The following is a 17,038-nucleotide window of genomic DNA, read 5'->3' on the forward strand; positions in this document are numbered from 1 at the left end:
TTTGACTCTTAGCACTGAGCTAAGCGGGACTCTGGTCCAGACCTCTCTCTCCACCACCCTAATAAAGCCAGTGTTTACGCAGGGTAGAGGTGCTCGCCAGACACTTTTGCCAATCCCCAAATACGGCCATGGCCAGAATGCAAGGGGGAGCCTGTTCTGTAAGGCCCTCGGCAGGCCCCCAGACAATGCCACTTCCTCGCCTGGCGATGTGTAACTGCCTCACACGGGTTACTCATTTCCTCTGGAAAACTTGGCAGGGCCACTGCGGCCCGTTTCCTCCTCCCGCCACATCCCTGCACTTCCTCTGCCGAATGGTCCACGCTCCCGAGAGGCCACAGCGGGGGCTGGCCTTCGGCTGCAGCCCGTTGGGGCTGTTTATGGGAAGACACGGTAGGAGCAGGGCCTGTGTCCTTGTTGGGAGTGCCTTGGGCTCACAGCCCACGTGTCAAAATTCCAGCAGCAAGTTGGGGTCCAGCCACAGGTGTTAGCAGATGGGGGGTGCAGGTGGGCAGCTCAGGCCATGTTTCACACTACCCCCGTTCCTAACAGGTGTGCGCAGCACCACACGTCTGATGCAGGTACCTCCTTCCTCTTTGCAGGGGGATTAATGGAGGGGTGAGGAGGAGCTGGATCATCTCTCCCAAGGGGTGGGAACAATGTAAGACATGCAAAAACTTTTGTCACGTGCGTCCTCTTTCTGTCCTGTTTGTAAGACTTCAAAGGTGAGTGCCGGAGGGAATCATCGCTGTTTCCTCTGCTCCCAGCACCAGCGTCATCAGCCTCCTCACAGAAGGGGCTGAGCCCCAGGCCGCTCTGGGCATGTGGACTCCGATGCAGTTTGTGCAGATGACTGGTCTGCAGACAACTTACCTGGTGCATAGCAAGCTGCAGCTTTGCTAGCTGCATCTGAGTTCCCTTTTCATTGTCAGTGTTAAACAGCCACATACACATTTTTATCTCGATAAGCACATGCATTCATAGCTACACGCCCAGATATGACACACGTGGCACATATACACACATATGTGTATATGCATGTATACCCCCAGTGCACGTGGGGTATTGTGCTAAGTTACCCACACATTTGCACATTAATTTTTCTGTTTACCAAAGGTTGTCAGGAGTCGGCGATGTATTTATAACTCCGCGGACCCTAATGAACAGCTCTTTTCAAGGATTATCTTTCCAACAATCCTGGAGGTTGATATTATTATTCTCATTTTAGAGATGGGACTGCATCCATTGTGTAACTCAATGTCACTAGTGTTTATTAAGTGCCTCTGCGTGCTAGGCACCACCGAGACCTGAGTTTAGAGAGAAGACAGCCCTGCTCCCAGGTCTCACATGGAGAGAGACACCAGTCCCTTGGCAGAGCGCTCTGGGGAGCAGAGACCTCCTGTGTGTGGGGTGACTGTGGAGAGGCTGGTGCCATCATGCCAGGTGGGGCAGAGAGCAGCCTTCCTGGGTTTGGTGGGGCCACTTGCTGGAGACATTTGCCGGGTGTGTTGTTACCCCAAGACTGAGGGGTTCGTTTGTTTGTTGCTCTCTTGGCCTAGTGGTGTTTGCAGCACAGCCTAAGATCCCGGGCTCGGGAGAGAGGCAGAGCTGGGTGCGAATCCTACCTCCCTGACTTTCTAGATGAGTGACCTCAGTCATGCTCGTTTGTTTTCTGTAAGTCCTGGGCTCTTCATCTGCGAATTGATTATCTGTGTCTCATGAGTTAAGAGGATCAGTTGAGATGGGCATGTGAAGGGGCCAGGCCAGAGCAGCGCTCAGTCAGGTGTGAGTGTCCTGATGTTGTCCAGTCACCACTTCAGTCGCCAGACTAAGATGCGGCTACACGGCACTGAGCCTCTCTGCTGCACTGTGCCGGGTCTTCTCTGCTCCAGCCTGGGCATCCGCTGAACGTGACTGAGAAGGTGTCGTTCGTATTTGCAAAGGCGCAGAGAAGCGCTAGTCTCCTGTTGGACGTTTCCCTGAGTGGCGGTAACGGCAGGAAACTCTTTCGGGGGCAGGATGCTGCTCATGGCGATCATTTAACAAAATTCGATTGAGCACCCATTCTGCCCCAGGTACCTGCCTTTGCAGAGCGCTGTAAACGAGACAGCCCTGTCTTCCTGAGTCCACCAGTCTGATGGGGGTGTGGCGTGGTGCCCACCAAGAGACTGGGCCACCGGAACCCTCCGCTCCGTGCCTGCTCCTCCCCAGGAGGGTCTGGGCCCGGGGAGACTGCAGACTGGCTGCTTCGCCCGCACAGCCTCCTTCGTCTCTGGCTGAGTGTTTACCACTTTCTTTGCTTCCAAACTGGACCGAGAACTTTCGAGGTTCAGATTTACCTCGAGGTGATGGGGAGGTTCCATTTTTGATGTTCCCCTGTTAGTGATTTACTGGAGAACCTGGAGCTGAGGTGGCATGGATAGTCATTGATGATTGATGGTGGCTCATACGGTCTCCCCTTTGTCACCCCTGGGCCGGATGGGTTTGGGTGAGAACCGCGTTGGACAGTTTTGTTTTGCTCTCGCTGCTGCACCTGGAGGCCGCGGCGTCCAGCCGGGTCATCTGAGTTCTCTCTTCCCTCCAGCCTCTCTGCCCTCGGGAGTGAAGGCAACGGCGCAGTCTGCGCGGGCCGGCTCCCCGCAGCCGTGCGTGCCTGACGGTGCTTCCGAAGGTTCACTTGGCTGTTTTGGAGAGACCGGGTCAGTCGGTCTGTCCATCCGTCTGTGCGCGTCTCTCTCCCCTCCCCTCCACGCCCATCCACCCATCGCCATGTCTAGTATCTACCACGAGCCGGACCCCGGGGTGGGCACTTTTGTTCACTAGCCCTGAGATGGCCACCGTCCAGAGCGCTGTGCTTATGATCCTTGGTTCTAGAGGAGGAAGTGACGCTTCTGAGGGGCGAGGTGCCTTGTCCCAGGTCACATAGCTGGTAAACGTCAGAGCCGCATTTAAGCCCAGGGGCCCGGCGTGCAGACCAGCAGGGCGGACGGCAAGGTGTGGGTCCAGTGCCGCAGAGCAGGGGTTCCTGGTGCGGGTTCCTTAGACTTGCCGAACTTCAGTGTTCTTACCCGTAAACTGGGATGGTAACAGTCCTTAGCCCCAGGGCGACTGGGCACATATCGAAGTCGAGTCACCGGTAGGGAGTGTGGGACAGGAGCAGCATGCAGCACGTGCTCCGGCGACCTGGTTTGACAAGAGCTGGGGTGGCTCACGGGGGGCTGAATGATTCTGACGTGTCTGGGCGCTGTGGGCCCAGGAAGGGGGCGGCAGGCGGCTGGGTGACGGTGGCGGAGGTCGCAGGGCGCAGGGGTCCTGAGACAAACGCCGGCGGGCAGTGCTTTCTGCGGCAGGACGAAGCCCTGACGTGCCCAGACTGGGCCTCTGCTCGGAGACGGGGCGCTCCCCACCCCGTCGGGCGCCGTTGCTTCTCTTTGATGGTCTTTCTCAGAAATGAGGAAGGCTGTGCCGGGCGTGGCCTCTGACTTCCTATGGCCGCCCGGACGCTGTGCACGGCCGAACCTGGCTCTGAACGTGGCTCGCTGTCGAGTCTGCGTCTCTTTCCGGCCTTTGGCACGGGCCAGGTCCCCACGCCCTAGCCTTGGACACATCCCTCCCCCCACAGTGAGTGTCGTCCTCAAAGGCCACAGCTGGTGGTGAGCACAGCCGAGCGCCCGCAGCATCAGGCAGGGCTGCTTCCTCTCCGCCTTCCATGTGAGTGGGTGGCTCGTGTCACCTTCGAGCGGAGCCTCACCCTGAATGAAGCCTCAGCAGGTCTTTGCTTCACAATCCTGCCTGAGGACAGAGCCTGCTTCGTGACCTGGCTCGGCTCCTGCCTCTGTAGGCCGCTGCCCCATGGAATAGCTTGTGCCCCCTGGACACCCTGCTTGCCTTTGGTCGGATTCTCTAGATTAGGGAACCAGCTCATATACATCCATACACAGGCCTTGAGAGAGTTTTGCATAGACAAGAAATTGCAGATCAGGACAATGACCACTGCTGTCTGACTCCTGTGCCCGATTTAAGTCCAGACCGAGTCACTGGCCCAGTGGGGCCGGCAGCCCGCACATCATTTGCTTGGTGATGATCTTTAGTTATGCTGTTCGGTCACTTTGTTATGTGAACCTGCTTGGCCTCTACGAGTAAACTGGAAGCACTGTGGCAGCAGAGGCGCGGGAGCTGGCAAGTCCTGAGTGCAAATCCTGAGGTGCTTAGCCACGTTGTCCGGTGTACTCTTTCTGAGTGCTGGACGAGGTCATTGTAGTCTGCGGTTCACACTTGAAGCTCAGAGAGAAAAGGTGTTTAATGTTACTCACTGAGGAAGTGACAGAGTGGAATTCAAACCCAGGTGGTTCTGTCACTCCAAATCAGGACCTTTTCTGTGCACCGTCCAGTTCGAAGCCCGTTTGGAGATCAGGGCTGCCATTCAGAGCCTCTCGGTTCTTCCTCTCCTGGCTCGTGTCCTCATCTCTCGAGCCCAGCGTCTTTCACGCCAGGCCGAAGCCACTGGAAATCCCTGGCTTTGTAACCTCCTCCCTGGGGTGTTCACAAGGAGCAGACCCATTTGGAGAATGATCGTGTCTTTGCATAGGGGCAGGTGGGGATCCACTGTTCTCTTGGCCCCACCCCACCCATCATTCCAGAAATGGTACCAGCCTTGGTTTATCAGCTGGGGCTGAGAAGGGATGACAGTGATCGGATGTGATTGAAGTGAAAAATCGCAGTGCTTTCCAAGAAAAGTACGCGACTGCACTTGGCATCAGGCCCCTGGTGAGGCCCCGTACAGAGATGGAGAAGCCTGAATCACATCGTGTTTCTTCCTGGCCAAAGGTGAAGCTTCCTCATTTCCAAGGGCTCTATCTGTCCCACACTGCTCAAGGGCAGCTACTCGAGATGAAGGAGAGGTGCCCCAGAGTTCGGAGAGCCTTGAGTTGTGAACTCAGGGACTGACCCTGTGGTTATATCCTGTAGCTCCCAAAATATATGTCATTGCGTAGCAGAACCCACCTTCCAGCTTACAGAGAGTGCTCCTGTGTGGTATCTCCCTTGAGCAGTTCCTCCTCGTGGTGAGGTAGGCAGTAGATGGGTGGGGAAACTGAGGCTGGGTGGGATTCGGTGACTCGAGGACGTGGGATGGCGCGGAAGCCCCTCCTCTTTTCAGGTGTTTCGTTTCCCCGTCGGTGAGGGAGGAACGGCTGGTCGGGGGGGTTGTACTTCTTGCTTCGTCTTTGTCTCTGCCAAGCCTTCTCGGTTTTGAAGAGGAAAGAGCTGGTCTGTTTCAGCTCCGCGGAGATTCTCCCGCACCTTGCTTCTCGTTTACCACATGCGTTCGGAGTGCCCTGTTACAGGAGTGGGGACCAGCACCGCGGATCTGCACCCTCATCTGCGATGGAAGGTGCAGCAGCAGCCGGCACCCGTGCTTCATGGACAGGGAAGACGGAGGAAAGGACAGAGGTGGACGGAGGTGGCCCATGGGGCAGGTTGGCTGGAGAAAGGCCACGTTCAGAGGCATCAGGCTGAGCCACGTGGGAGCCTAGCACTGCAGTGCTCTGCAAAGCCTGCTGGAGGTTCCCAGGGCACGTAGAGTCGTAGGGTCATAGAGTCGTAGGATCATAGCTGACCACACTTCAGGGAGCTTTGTCTCAAGGTGCCTGGGGACACACCAGCCATCGTGATGGCTCTCGCTTTGAGCTGCACGGCAGGTGGCCCTCTCGGTGTTTGCATTCTATCACTGAGGGACTCTGAGGTTTGGAGACATCGGATGGCTTGCCCAAGGACGTGTGCTAATAAGAGATGGCGGAGACTGGCTCAGGGCCAAGGTGGGGTCTGTACGTTTCCCACACACTTCCCAGATCTGGGGGGGTGGGGTGGGGGGAGCAGGAGGAAAGGAGGAAGGAGAGCTTAGCTTTTCTTTTCTTTTTCTTTCCTCCTTTCTTTCTTTTTTTTTTAGGGAAGTCCAAGGTCACATACGCGCTGGAACCACTGTTTTTCACCTCTCCCTCCACCTCCCTGGGGGTGATTTTCAAAATATCTAGACCAGAGTAATTGGGATGTGTGGCGCCAGGGTCCAGGAGCCTCCTGGCTATGCCAGCCTGGCCCTGCCTTTTGTGGAGGTCTGGGGTGGGGATGGGGGTGTGTGGCTCCAGGGGACAGGCCCAGATAGTGGGATAAGGGTTGTCCTGTTGGGGAAAGCAGCTCCTTATCAACGGCTGTGAAAGATGTCAGTCTCTCTGGGCTCATATTTTTACTGCCATCATCCAGGCTCCAGAAGAACAGAAATTTCCCCTTAGTTTTCCTGAGACAAATTGCATTGTACTATTTTATATTTTTATTCTTTTTTAAAATTTTTTAATTTTTAATTTATTTTTATTTTTATTCTTTTAAAAAAAGTCAATTTCAGTTATTTAAAATAATAACATATCAGGTCTGTGGCCATGCCACCCCGAACGAGCCCGATGTCTGATCTCGGAAGCTAAGCAGGGTCAGGGCTGGTTAGTACTTGGATGGGAGACCACCTAGGAAGACCAGGTGCTGTAGGCATAAGAAATAAAGGACTGTAAGCTGACAAGGTTCTTGCAATCTGTGAAGTCAACCAACGGCTGCCTCACCTAAAAATAAATAAATAAATGAAAAAGAAAAGAAAATAATAATGTATTTAAAAAAAAATCAAACTCCCAGGAGGTAAGTCCAAATGCATTGTCTCTGGGAACTTGATTTAGCATTGTTCTTCCATGAGACAGTACAGCAGAGTGGTGGGCCCATAGGTCCCCGGAGCCCGCCTGCTGCCCTCAGGTCCTGGCTGTGCCCCTTGCTGGCTGTGTGGCCTGAGGCACTGTGATTCATCTTCTCCTCTGTCCCCTGAGTGTGGCTACGATTGCCATAGAGCCTTAGTTTTCTATGGCTGCCATAACGAGTTACCACAAACTTAGTGCTTGCACAACACAAATTTATTACTGTGCAGTTCTGTAGGTCAGAAGCCTGACCCACATCTCACTGGGCTAAGATCAAGGTGCCCGCAGGCTGTGTTCCTCTCTGGAGACTCTAGAGGAGGGCCGGTTTCCTTGGTGGTGCCACTCGTTGGCAGAATTTGTTCCTTGTGGTTGCAGGACTGAGGTTCCCACTTCCTTGTTGGCTGCCGGCTGAGATCTCTATCTGGTTTCTAGAGGCTGCTCACACTCCTTGGCTGGCAGCTTCCTCCCTCAATGATCACATCTCCTAGTGGTAGGTCTAGTCCCTTTCATGCTTCCAATCTCCTTATCTCTCTGTTCCCAGCCTGGAAAGGTTCTTTGATCTTAGACTAGTGTGATGAGGTGAGGCTCACCCTGGCAATCTAGAATGATCCTCACCTCAAGGTCCTTAACTCAGTCACATCTGCAAAGTTCCCCGTGTGTGGGAGATAACATATAACAGGCTCTGGGAATTAGGACGTTGGTCGGTCTCTCTCTCTCTCTCTCTCTCTCTCTCTCTCTCTCTTTTATTTTTTTTTGGAGGAAAGGATAATTCTGCCCACCATACCTTAAGCGTTGCTGTGAGGATTAAGGTAATTGATACATGTAAGGTGCTTAAAATATTAGGTCAAACCCTATGAAATTGTCAGCATTCAGCTGTTGATTTGTAAAAGGTCGGTCTGATAGCGTCTAGCCTGTCATAAATCCTCGGCGGATGTTCACCGTCATCATTCTGGTGGTGGAAACAACGTGCTTTATTTAGCCAGTTCACTAGTGTCCTGGTTTCCTATTGTTGGGTATTAGTTTTTAAAAGTCACTAATATTGTTATTTTGGCATTATAATGTCTACGTGAACATCCCGATACACCTCTTGATGATCATGTTTTCGCAAACCGTGGTCTCAGGATTTTGAGGAGCGTGCGTTTCCTCTTTTCTCTCTGCCGTGCTTCTTCCTGCCACGCTCCATCCATGGCTCCTACCTCAGCCTCCGGCTGGCCCAGAAGGGCCCCCTTCGAGTGCCAGCTCGGGATCCTTGAGCCCCTGTTTGGGGGTCAGTCTCTTCCCAAGGGCAGCCTGAGTCCCACGTTCCCGCACCCACAGACTTTCGGCTGCCCTTAGAGTGTGCTTCTGTGTCCCCAACTCTGCAAATCCCTGAGTGTGGTTCTTAATAGACTTACACAGAGAGGCTTAGGCCAGACACTTTCGCCCGTCAGCTTCTACCATTTGCGAGGCCTCATCTCTGTTTATGGATGTGGGTGGAATCTCTGAGAATTTGCACAATCTGCCTAAAGTGGTCGAGCTGGCTTCTCAACTCAGGTTTGTCTGCCTGTGACTAAAGGAAAGGATTCAGATGCAGTTCTGTTTTGCTACCCATAACTACCTCTCATTAATACTTCCTCTCTTGCATGTGAGTACTCAGCAAGCGAGGGAACCTACCTAATTTACATCTTTGTGCATCGAAGCTGATGTCACTCACCTTCTCCCCTAAGACTCAGTAACTGTGCTCATGGTGTATGTGGTTACCCATTCCACAGGTAGTGAAACTGAGGCCCAGATGCGTACAGGGTTTTCTTGAGGTCAGAGCATGTATTAGTGACCAGGTTTAGTGATAGTGACCTGGCAACAAGTTTGCAGCAGAGCTGGGTTCAAATTCTAACTCGTCTTACCTTGTGGTGCTTTTGTGGCCTATCACTTCGAGTTTCAGGGCCTCCGGCTTTGTCACCTTTCTCTGGGGAAGGGCTGGTGGGACTGAATCCTGTTTTGAAGCTGTCATTGGTTCTCCTACTTTAGCTACTGTGCAGGTGGCCACTGTCCTGGAGTGGCCCTGGAGGACACTAGGACAGAGCTGCCGAGCCTGACAGTGAGATCTGTAAGCTGACATCTTAGCTGTGGTTATTACTCTCGGGAACTGGGCCTGACTCGGGGCCTCCTGTCAGCTCAGTGACCTGTCTTCCCAGCTCTCGTTTTATTCTGTCTGAAGCCTCTGTTCTGAGGTTCCGAAGGAAGAGAAAGTGCTATCGTGGGGCCTTGGACCTGAAGTCCTGGACACATCCCTGGAGTAAAAGGCCAGTGGCCTTCCCAACCCACCCAGTGGCTCTGCAACATGCCGCATGTTCCCCTGGGAAGAAGGCAGTTGAGTCTTTCATTTCACAGAAAGTGTCCCTTCCATTGGCACCAACCCCAGACCCAGCCCAGGGTCTGACACACGGGAAGGCTCTCGGCAACACGTAGGGAGCCAGTGACTGTCTATGCAGGTCTAGTTTCTGGCCAGTTCAGGGAGGCTTCAGTGGGGATGCTAGCACGGGGATGGTCCGTGTTAGGCTGTCATGCTGATGAGTAGATGCTATTTTATTAAGCCATAGAGAAGTTCTTCCTGTATGAAATAAAGACCATGGAGGAGCTGAGAAGGCAAGTGCAGGGTCAAGTGCAGGGTCTAGCGCAGGGTCAAGTGCGGGGTCTAGCGCAGGGCTTCTCAGCGTTGCACCGGGTGGTTGGGTCACAGTAGGGCTGTCCTGTGCACCGTAGGGTGTTTGCAGCATCCCTGGGCTGTTCCCCCTAGATGCCGGTAGCGTGGCCGCCCAACCTGGCCCCCAGGTGTGCTAACCAAAATGTTTCCAGACGTCACCAAATGTTCCCTTGGCGGGGAGGCAAAGTCATCCTTTGCTGATTGGCCTAGAGAGCTGTTGTGTCACCCCAGCTGGTCCCCTTGACATGGTCTCTTCCCCAGAGACTGAACACAGAAAAGCTGACAGGCAGCTTGGTTTGGGGAAAAGGATCCTGGATTAAGTGCTGGAAGTGAATTTCATGCCAAAGGCGTAGGGTGAGCATTCTTTTGTCTCTTGGCTGTGTGACCTTGAGCACATTACTCGACGTTTCACTTCGTCCTCCTCCGTAAAAGAGAAAAAGTAACCCCATGCCCTTCAGGACTTTTGTGTCATTAGAGATGAAATGGTCAAGTGCCTCATATTCTGCAGGCTCTCAATAAAAAGTAAGTGCCGAGCTCAGGACCGGTAATGGAAAGCACATTTGGCTCCCGTGTGAGGCCTTGGACCGTTTTTATGTTTAATTGTAGACAGGGGAATATTAAGTCTTCAAGATCTCGGCGGTGCTGCCGGTGTGGCTTAGAGGCTGAGCACGGGCAGTGGTTCGAAGAGGCGGCAGGTTCCATTTCTGTTTCGGCCAACTTTCTGTCCACATGACCATGCTCAGACTTCATAACCTCAGCTTATTCTCCTGTGAAATGGGGATGGTAAGAGTACTGGCTCCCAGGGTACTGGGAGGCGTCAGCGAAAACATGGGTAGAAGCCGCTCGCCATCCTTCTTGTCCTGTTCTCTGTTGGATACTGGACTGTGCCCCTCACCGGCCCTGAGGTGGGTTATCTGGGAAGTTTCCCTGGGAACTGGGTGCTGTCGAGTGGGGAATTTCCCCTCTGGCTCCCCGGGTCCCCACTCCTAAGGCACGGTTCTCACCTGTTCCTGTCATTCTGGTTCAGCTTACCAAAATGGCCGTAGTGGGGAGGGCATAGCTGGTGCCCAGGAGCGGGTGTCTGCACGGGTCCTCCTTAATCTGGATCTCTCTGCCACAGCAGCCCCGTGTTCGTTATGGTGATCCGACTTCCATTCTGGGGTATCAGGCTTTCGTGAGGGGGAAGGAGGGACCCCACGTGGAGACAAAGGCAGCCCGCTTGTCGCCTGCTGCTGATGCCGAGGGAGGAGATGCCGGCAGCAGGAATCGTGGCCAGATGGCCAACAGGATGCCTTGATGGTAACAGTCCACGCGGCCCCTTTCAAGCGGTTTTAAGACCAATTTGGTAACTCGATTTGGAAAGTGGTATCGATGACTCGGAGGACGCAGGCTGCTCATTAGCCGCCTTCTGGGCCCAGCAAATTAGGTTAAGTGGGATGAAATCGGCTTGTCCCCTCCCTGGGCTCGTGGCTGAGGTCCAGGCCCCATTGTAAAGGGAACCTCTCCTGGGCAAAGGACGTTGAAAAGCTTTCCGGGGAGTCTGGCGCTCTGTTTTCATATGCGAATTCCATTTTCCCCTGGAGGGCAGTGCAATAGGCTGATAAAACATAAAAATGAACCTGGAGCGGATGAGTGAGGACAGAGAGGGGGGGGCAGGGCGGACGACAACGAGCCGCCGACAGTCATGGAGCGTTTTTCGAGGGCTGGTTATCCTTCCCCTGCTGGCAGGTGCTGCGCCTGACGCCTGCTTTCTTTCCTTTGCTTTTTCCCTTTTCCTCTTCCCTTTTCCTTCCATCCTCCTCCCCTTCTTTCCCCTTTTTCCCTGCATTGTAAACAGTGCCGCGCGCACCCTCCCACGCTGTGGGCACGTGGAAAGACCCCTCCGGGGTTTATACTCTGAGGTGACATCGCTTCCTCTGAGGCGGGTGAACATTCTCCGTGTTACAGACGCTACCGAACCACTTTCCCGAACAGCCGCTTTGCCTTCCAGTCATGGCACACGAGAGCCCCGTTTCCCCCACTGTGTCACCCACATGCAGTACGTCCGATTCGTGTCTTTTTGCCAGTCTGGTGGGTGAAGGGCAGTTTCTGGTAGTTTCCACAGCGGGATGATGGCTGGGGCGGGGGGGCTGGGCTGCCTGGCTTCATGCCCATGCCTGCCCGTGAGGAAGGACCCCAAGGCGGCCCGAATTCTCGCATCCCTCCCCTGGCCTGGCCCCCGGGGAAGGTTGGCAGGGCTCATCCATTCTTATCTGAAGTGATTGTCCTTCCCAGGTCACTCGTGCTGCCCGGGGGTATCAGTTTTGGACCTGCTGCTAAGCAGTTTTCTCTCCCGTTTAGCCTTAGCGAGTTCTGAATTCTTTGGGAAACGGCCACACCATTGTTTCCATTCATCCAATTTTTCCTTTTCATCTAAACGGTTATTGAGCATCTTTTTCAGCGCAGGATGTCGACGCAAAGGGCCCGGCTTGTACGCGGGCTTCTAGGACCCTGGCTGCCCTTCGTCAGCTCTGTGGCCCAAGGAGAGACCTGTGCCTTCTGGGCCTCGGCTGTTTCCCTGTGCTAAAGGCCTAAAGCTCTTGACTGGACGAGAGAAAGAGTAACACACAAGATGAAAGCATTGTGCGAGGCAGAGCCGGCTGGGAGGCTGGTGCAGATCCCCGCAAAAGCCCTCTAGGCCAAATTGCCACTGGTCTGCTTGGGCACAGGCCTGCCGCTACTCGAATTTGGCAGCCAGATAGAAAGTGCATAGAAAGAACTTAGGGCGATCAGCCTTGGGCGTTCACCCAAACTCGTCACGCGGCTACGGTGCACCAGTTAGTTACACCATCAATTTTATCGAGTCCCTGATATAAGTTAGACACTCTCCTGAGTGCTGGGGGTATAATGGCAAGCAAAACAGATGTGCTCTCTGTCCTCGTGAGGCCTGCAGTCTAGTGGGAGAAGCAGCAAAGGGTTAAGGATGGGTGGGAAGTCGCAGTCAGTGCTAAGGAAGCATCTTAACTCTCCCGGATGCTTCCAGGTTAACCTCGTCACAGTAGAGAGGAAGCCTGGTAATCTTTATTGCCTCGAGAACTGCCGGGTATCTCTGACAGGATGCTCATTCCTAAGGACAGGAAAGACACACGACCACGGAGAGATGGTGGCAATAATATTACACAGGAATGAAAAAAAAAAAAAAAAAAGAGTTCACATTTATTGAGCACTCACTGTGTGCCAGGCCCCCTGTTAAGTGCCTTCTGCAATTAAGGTAGGGAATATTCTCTTGTCTGTAGACACGAAAACTGAATATGGAGTGGCAGCCTCTCCACGGAGTCAGTGCACGGGGCTCGGAGTTCAGGAACGGTGCCTTTCTTCCATCTCAAAGTGTCCGTGGCTGGTGCCACGTTGCTGGAACTTGAGAATCCCAGAAAAGCAAGCCCCAGCTCTCTCTCCTGCCAGTCCCGGTCAGCCTGTATTTGACCAGGGTCATGAGTCTCTCCTTCTGACATTTTCATCTTGTTCTTGAATTCCTTTAAGCTCTGGTAAGGGTTCTCTTCATTTATAGAATGAATATTTATTAAGATGTGGACTCTTTGTCTTCACGATGGCTTTGCAAAGTTAAACCCAGGCTCCTCTTCCCATGACGTGCCTCTCGTTTACGACCAAGGTGGGGGGGATGTGTCCTCGACGGCCTGTCACCTGGCAGGTACTGGATCTTCTCTCGTAACAACTCCGTGGGTGGGGCTTTTCCTCAGAGAGATTGGGTAGCTCGCCCAAAGTCACACAGCTGGGTTGAATGAATTCAAAACCATGAATGTCTGGCTTTTAATGCCCGAACTCATTCCCTTATTGGCAAAGAATTGGGCAAGGGCCAGTACATGAAGTTGGTCGAAGCAAAGACATAGAATCGCTATTCCCCCAAAGGCCGGTGGAAACAACCCGGGCAGAAACACACCCTTTGGAAGTCTTTCATCTGGAATCCTATCGTCCGTCCTTTGCAACGGCTCTTCCTGCTGTGTTTCCTCAGCAAGTAGCGGCGATGTAGCCTTTAGACCCCTGTGTTTGGTCTTTTGAGGTCATACATTGACCCGATCACTGTGTGGTCCCGTCTCTTGTTAAGGTGAGGCGGAGTGCACCAAGGACACAGAGGGGTGCCCTCGGGACGTGCCGAAGGTAGACCCCCTGTGACCAGAACTTACGTTTCTGCGTTGTATGCAGGGCGTGTGGAGCCCAGGAGCTGTGTGTCTGTCTGTCTGTCATTCTTCCCCTCCCTTTGCTGGGTCCCAGCCTCTCCTTCACTGTCACCCCCATCAGCCTCCACTCACTATTTATTCTCCCCCCTCACCCCTGGTCTTAATTGACTTTGGCTAATGTCCCAGAACTCAGCCCGGCACCCAGACGTGCTGTGCTATCTTACACCTCACGTGGTTAAATAAACAGAGGGTGGCTTTTACTAAATAACACATGCCCGTCACCCTGTCCTTTCCTTCCTGGCTCTGTCCCCATCAGTTCCGGGGGTTGGGGAGCGTCTGCCCCTTTTACAAAGCATCTCTCATCGCTGACCGGCGAGCGTCAGGCCCCAGGGACGAGGTGGCCAGCACTGGCTCTGGAGTTACCCAGGCCTTACAGTAAAAATGCATCACCCTGACCGTGGGCCAAGCGAGGCCTCGCCCCAGCCTCGCCCTGGCCCAGCAGCTGGATCTCGCCGGCCGCCGGCCTTACTCACAGGTCAGAGCGATTCTCCTCTCCTCATTCAGGCTGAGGCCAACCCCTTCATCCCAACAGCCCGGGATTGGGAAAAAGCTCCATGGCCTAGGATGTGGACTTTCCCTCCCGCTTAAATCATTACGGCGGCTCTCATTTATTGAGCCACTTACTGTGTGTCAGATACTGTGCTAAGCACTATACTCTCATTTAATCCTCTTAATAAACCCTGGGCAGGTGCTCCCTTCACCTCCCTCTTACTGACAAGGACTCCAGCTCAGCCCTGTGAATACGAACATCGGAAAGCAGCTCACCTGGATAGGTGCTGCCGTGTGCCTGGTTAACTCGCAGGAACCCTGAAGCACGTGCTGTCCTTATCAGGCCTGTTTCACAGACGGGGGAATGGAGAGCTGGGTGTGTCTGGGTCCCCTGGCTCACACTTATGGTCTGCTGTTGAGCCCTTGGTCACAGAACTGCATGAAAACGTGAGGGGCTGTGAGCAGAGCACCCCATCCAGAGCCCTGACTTTGCCCACGGCTCCACGCTGCCTCCTCGGGGCGGACCTGGGCGGGCGGACATCCCTGCCTCCTCAGATGGGCACCAGGCAAAGGGCTGTGTATTTGCCAGGAACAGACAGAAAATTTGCTTAAGGGACCCTTGGGAGAAGAGCTTCTGGAGGGCGGGAGGAGATGGCTGGGGGTCACTTCGGAGCCGAGATGATCACCAGAACTGGAAGCGGACCTGGGCAGGACTGGCCTTTACCCAGGAGGGCCCAGGCCTCTTTCTCCTTTGCACACAGCCAAGCCTCAGGCCGCAGCCTTGGTGGCTTTCCTGGGGTCCACAGTCCCTCCTCCCCACCTGTCTTCCGCAGTGACCTGGAGGAGCTCCCTCCGTCGGAGAGGTGGGGGGCGAGGACAGTTACTGCCTGCTCAGCGCTTTCACAGTTTATGAAACATTTCACAGACATGATCTCATTTTGTTGAGCAGTCGCGTGGGAACATAAACCCCCGTTAGGCTGAAGGGGAACCGGGGCTTCCGCGGGGAGGGGAAGTGTTTGCCTGGGAGCGGGCCCTGCGTTTCCTGTCCCGCCCCGCTTCCGAGCTCAGGGGTCCCAAAGTGGGGGCTCCCTGCGCAGGACTGGGACTGTCCGGGGCTGTGTCGTCCTTGGACCTGAGCCCCAGCGGTGCCCTTGGGAGTAGGGCTGCAGGTAGGAAGCCCAGGAGAGGCCGGTGGGTGGAATTAAAACCAGCCTCAGCATAATCAGAAGGAAGATAGTGTCACAGGGTGTGGCCAGTGTTTCAGGGACATCAGGAGGTCATAGAACGGTCTCAAGACTTGATGCTGGATGAAGACTCTCAGGAGGAGAAATGGGAAGGTGTATAACAGGGATGCAGGAGTAGCCACAGTGGCCATCCTGGGTGATCAGATGCCTAGACCACCGGAACCCCGCGGTCCTCACTGCGCTGGGCCCCACACGGCCCTCCAGGGGAGAGCTGACGGCTGATTTTACAGACCGGGAAGCACACTCAGGATTCTGATCCCAAACCTTCCTGCCTCCCTCCCCACTCTGCTCTTTAGAAAAACAAATACAGAATTGCTTTAATGTCGCACTAGGAAATTTATTTCTTAAAAAAATTAACTCCCCTTCACGATGCCTGGCTCACGACGGATTGTGGATCAAGAAATAGATCGTGGGCCTTTGCTGCCCGGGCAGGCCGAGAAAGGCTTCCCCCGCTCCTGTCTGTCAGGGGAGGCTGGGGAGCCCACAGTTTCACTGTCTCAGCAGAGATGGTGGAACCTGTTAACCTGCCTTAGAAGCTAATAAAAAACATCCCAGTGAGATCATGTCTGTTACAGCCCTTTGAGCTCCCTGAGCTGCGGCCGTATTAACACACGCTGTCTTTATGGCTTACTCAGCAAAAAGTCCCTGGGCCGCAGAGCCCACTCCCTCCTTCCAGCCCCCTTATTTCCTTACACTTTTTATTTGATGCTTCCTTTGCCTCTTGAAGACCTGCCAACTTTTTGTTAACCTGCTCTCCTAGAAGGAGCTGGCATATTCAGAGGTGCTCATTTGGCGCTAAGCCTTTTTTATCCACTGAGTCCTTTAAACCTTACAGCCATCCTGTGAAGCAGGATGCATGTCTGTCCCTGTTTTCAGGCGAGGCTCCCGGGGCTCAGATTGGGGAGGTCAGCAAGATGATGTGGCCTAGAGTGGCGAGCGGGGTCTGCTCTCAGGTCGGGTTTTTACCTGGTCGTGCCTACATTCTCCAGATCGTTCTTTCCAGTGAGCAGAAGTTGCTCTGTCTTTCTTTAACTGGAGGAGGGGAAGGGCCCGCCTGGAATTCGGCCCTGAGCTGTTGGTGATGGCGTGTTGTTTATTTTTGCTGTGGAGGCTGGGCCGGGTCATCTCTGGTCTCTTTGTGGTACTGGAGAACATTGGCCCTGATCTTCTGAGAGGTCACCTGACTGGCCTCTTTGTGCAGAAATGTCTTTACCTGAGATAGGCGGGTCTTGAGGTCGGAGGTACTGGGCTGTGGCTTGCCCTGAGAACCTTACCTGGCCTCAAGTCTGCTGTTCCCATCCACAAAATGTGGGCTTTTGGGAACAGCTTTATCAGAGGGTGGCTGTGGAAGTAGTGGCAGAATAGTAAATAATAGCTAATGTTGTTTTGGCATTTGGTATGCACCCACCACTTTTCCAGAAACGTCCAGTGTTTGGTCTGGTGGGAACAGACTGCCCACACTCATCCTAAGCTTCCACGAGATACGTTGAACAGGTAATTTGCTCCCATTTTACAGATAAGGAAGCTGAGGTTAAAGTTCAAAGTACAGATTGGGACGGAAACCCAGATCTCCTGACTTTAGAGAATGAAACATTTTTTAAAAACCTTCCCCCATTAAGAAAAACCTGTTGAGTCCATTTCCAGGTGGATTTCTTAAATGAC

At 53.8% G+C, this 17,038-nt stretch overlaps 1 protein-coding gene and 1 pseudogene across 37 annotated transcripts in view; both read left to right on the forward strand.

The window, feature by feature from the left end:
- Positions 1-17,038, forward strand: part of LOC105292562 — a 713,386-nt gene that overhangs the window by 99,713 nt on the left and 596,635 nt on the right. The window lies entirely within an intron of this gene.
- Positions 6,419-6,534, forward strand: LOC111740237 (annotated as a pseudogene).

Source organism: Pteropus vampyrus, unplaced genomic scaffold (genome assembly GCF_000151845.1).
Source record: "Pteropus vampyrus isolate Shadow unplaced genomic scaffold, Pvam_2.0 Scaffold59, whole genome shotgun sequence".
NCBI lineage: Eukaryota > Metazoa > Chordata > Mammalia > Chiroptera > Pteropodidae > Pteropus > Pteropus vampyrus.